This window comes from Cupressus sempervirens, chromosome 10, assembly GCF_028749045.1.
Source record: "Cupressus sempervirens isolate cs-2001-9-10 chromosome 10, ASM2874904v1, whole genome shotgun sequence".
Classification (NCBI taxonomy): domain Eukaryota; kingdom Viridiplantae; phylum Streptophyta; class Pinopsida; order Cupressales; family Cupressaceae; genus Cupressus; species Cupressus sempervirens.
In genome coordinates this window covers 306,406,168-306,410,365 of record NC_143127.1, presented here as the reverse complement: position 1 = coordinate 306,410,365, position 4,198 = coordinate 306,406,168, and the positions used below count along the sequence as shown (strand labels likewise).

Sequence of the window (4,198 nt, the reverse complement as noted above, 5' to 3'; positions counted from 1 at the left end):
TACGCCACGAAGAGTACGTGTGAATTGTCATGGAAAGTCAAGAAACTGCTATAACATAGTAGAGTTGCTAACACTAAATTCATATGGAGTTATGAACGTGTTAAAAAATCGGTATTGCCTACCAATCTACCCAACAAAATCGAAAGGACCTCACACCTTGACTTAATCCTTGTATCTATATATACAACGGGAAATAAACAGATTATCACATCTCAGGCCAGAAATAATACTTAGTGCGCTAAAGTTGAGATCAGACACTGAGAGAGGAACTATTTTACGATTCTGGCAATGAAGACTTTTCATGGCAGCCTCCTGCTGCCACTTTTGGCATTATGGTTTACTGTTCAATTTGTATCAGCAAAGCATAACGTGATTACACGGCGCTACAAATTCAACGTGGGTCATACGTTTCTATGGAATGAGTTGAATGTATTATTGTAGGGGAAGGCATTTAATTTATTTTGTTCTACTTATTTTTAGGATCATTCCTGGTTACATTAAAGCCATGATTTGTTCTTTGCTCTAAATATCCGCAGATCCAAATGACGAATGTGACCCGCCTTTGCACTACGAAAGCTCTCTTGACTGTGAACGGGCAGTACCCGGGGCCTGCAATAGTTGCTCGAGAAGGAGATCGCGTGGTTGTGAATGTAACAAATAATGTTCAAAACAATGTTAGCATACACTGGTATTCCTTCTGCCGCTCACTTATTTGCTTCATAAATATAATATAATATTGTTCCTATCTGTCCTAATGAATTCCTATGAATTGCTCAGGCATGGAATTCGGCAGCTCAGATCTGGATGGGCGGATGGTCCTGCTTATGTCACTCAGTGTCCAATCCAAACTGGGAAAAGCTACGTTTACAAATATATAGTGAAAAGGCAGAGAGGAACATTGTGGTGGCATGCCCACATCTCATAGTTGCGAGCAAGCTTACATGGGCCCATTATCATCTACCCCAAAAAGAATGCTTCTTAACCATTCCCTCGCCCACACCAGGAAGTGCCCATTGTTTTTGGTATGCCCTTTCAACACTCGTAGACAATGTCTTTAACATCAACTTTTCTCTTACATTAGATGTCTTTAACGAAAAAAACATTGTTTTGGGTTAAAAATTATAGGGTAGTGGTGGAATGCGGACACTGAGACTGTTATCAATCAAGCAATGCAAAGTGGTGCGCAAGCGAATGTGTCAGATGCATATACCATGAATGGACTCCCTGGGCTTATGTACAACTGCTCTGCCAACGGTGAGTACAGCCTGTTAAAAATGGATGAAACATAAGGACACAAATGCTCATTTGTTAAAATCTGAGTGTAACAACATATATAATGTTTACTCATGTGCAATGTAGATACATTCAGGCTCAAAGTGATCCCTGGGAAAACTTACCTACTTCGTTTAGTTAATGCTGCGCTTAATAGTGACTTGTTTTTCGCAATTGCCAATCATACATTGACCGTAGTAGAAGCGGACGCTGTGTATGTCAAGCCATTTCAAACCAGCGTTATTCTGATCACTCCTGGTCAGACTACCAACGTCCTATTGATAACCATGTCCCAGCAACCCAATGCGACATTCCTCATTTTTGCAGGCCCTTTTGCTACGGGAACAGCAGCTTTTGACAACTCAACCAGTGCTGGAGTTTTAGAGTATGTTTCCAATGTTAATTCCTCCTCTCTTCCCATGATGAAGCCTACGCTTCCAGCCCCGAATGATACCTCGTTTGCCGCCAACTTCAGCCAAAAGATGAGAAGCTTAGGCAATCCGAAATTTCCAGCAGCAACTGTTCCTCAGAAGGTGGATAAACAGTTCTTCTTCACAGTTGGGTTGGGGCTGAACCCGTGCCCACAAGGACAAACATGTCAAGGTCCCAACGGTACCAAGTTTGCAGCCTCCATTAACAACATTTCCTTCATTCTTCCCTCCACCGCTCTTTTTCAAGCCTACTACTTCAACCAGTCCATTGGAGTTTACAATACCACTTTCCCTGACAATCCGCCATTTCCTTTCAACTACACAGGCACGCCGCCCAACAACACACGGACCCTCAATGACACTAGGGTCGAAGTGCTTTCCTTCAACACCAGTGTTCAGCTTGTTCTGCAGGACACCAGCATTGTGACATTCGGGAGCCATCCTCTGCATCTGCACGGCTTCAACTTCTTCATCGTGGGTATGGGTACTGGAAACTACAATGCGAACACTGACCCAGCTAGCTTTAATCTGGTGGATCCTCCCGAGAGAAACACAGTTGGAGTTCCCAGTGGAGGTTGGGTGGCCCTTAGATTCCTAGCCGACAATCCAGGTATGGTGATATTCTTATTACGATTTGACCGTCTCAAACTTGTTGATCTATATTTCATGAATAATTTACATGGATCCATCTCTCATGACATTGAATAGAATACTTAAAGTTCATTTGTTTCTACATATTACTATCATTAGATAATACTAATTTCAAACGCTTATTTAATTCAAAAGATAATGTGTTTGGTTTATTCATGTAAACTTATTTAACCAATTGAATTTAATTACAGGAGTATGGTTTATGCATTGTCATCTCGAGCTGCATACCAGTTGGGGATTGAAGATGGCGTGGGTCGTTTTAAATGGAAATGGGGGCAGATCACAATCTCTTCTTCCACCGCCCAAAGATCTTCCCTCCTGTTGATCTCTTGACTTATGTCTTCAAATTCACGGTGCAACATGTGCTTAGTTTTCTAAATTTCACTGTTACCATTTTTGTGCTTTGTTCAGCATAGTGGCGGAAGAAGAGACTGTTTATGTGTCTTTTCTCCAAAGAAGAAATAGACTATTTAGGTCTCTTTTCTCTAATATTCTAGAAAGAAGAATGTGCATTAGTGTAACAGCAGTATAAGACTTGATTTCTATAATAAGGGCACTTTTTTCAATAAAATTGTTCTCTTATGAAAATGCTAGTATGGCTTTCCAGTTTACACTATGAATATACTCTCTAATGGCATGAAGAGTTATATGAATCTTTATACTATTAAGGGATTATGTTGTTTGTAAAAATAAAAATAAAAGTGGTGTCTATTTTATTTTTCATGTCTAAATATATTGTTTAATGGTATTTGTTTTAATTTATACTTTTAAAATTTTAAAATAAGATTTTGATATATGTATTTGAAAAATAAATATTAAGGTTCATTATGATTTAATCATATTTATAAACTATTTAGTCTTTTATTTATTAAATTACAATAAATAACAAATAAAGTGATCAAGCTTAACTTTATTGAAAATTATTAGTCTTGTCTTATACATAGGAAACTAATGTTTTCACTAGAGACATTCAATTAATTTGCATGAGAAACATATTTTAAAATCTAAAGCTTTGATAAAGATTATTTTTAAAAATCTGCTTATGAAGTATAATTTCTTATTTGTTATTGGTTGGGAACAATTTTACTAGGGTTATTTTCTTTTTCTAATTGCAAAAATTACAAAAATGGCCATAGGACAAATTTATTACATTGTCAAAATATGTGTCAATGAGGAAAGACATCACAAAGTACAATAACTTTCAAATAATTTTACTAATTTTAGTTAAAACGCCAAATAAATAAATGTACCAAAATTAATATAAAATAAATAGAGGAAATTGTGACCAAATATTGCTGGGAAACATGTAGTTAAAGGTAAAATGAAATAATCATGCTTGGCTGTATTTATTTAGAATATTAGAAACTTGCATACCTAATTCTTGGTAATTTTTATTCATCTGGATGATCATTTTTCTTACTAGTATTTTTTGTCACCAATTTTCATGGCCAATGTTTTCCTGCAAATATTTTTAAATTGATTTTTTTCTTTCAATTTATTGTTTTCTTATTAATATTTTAAATTTTTATAATAAATTAATGAATACAAAATATAAGATTAAAATAATATGCAATATAACATATTAAAGCTTAATAATTTATTTTTTAGATATAAAATGATTATTATATCATATCACATGTAATATATAAATAAATGATTTTATTGTATATAATGTGAAAAAATATTACAACTTTTCGTATTAGATATAAATAAAATATTAATAGTTTTTAAGTAAATATGATTTGTAATGATATTTTCAAACTATTTAACATTTTTAAAATATTTTTTAATACAGTAAGACAACATAAAGAAGATCAAATATTTAAAATTGACTAGATTACAAT

At 34.8% G+C, this 4,198-nt stretch overlaps 1 pseudogene across 1 annotated transcript; it reads left to right on the top strand.

Annotated features, from left to right (window-relative positions):
• The first annotated feature begins 229 nt into the window (after window positions 1–229).
• LOC149533853 (laccase-4-like) lies at window positions 230–2,925 on the top strand (annotated as a pseudogene). The gene is made up of 5 exons (XR_016356708.1): window positions 230–396; window positions 537–688; window positions 778–1,022; window positions 1,126–2,313; window positions 2,546–2,925. The product of XR_016356708.1 is annotated as a laccase-4-like (transcript).
• The last annotated feature ends 1,273 nt before the right edge of the window (window positions 2,926–4,198 follow it).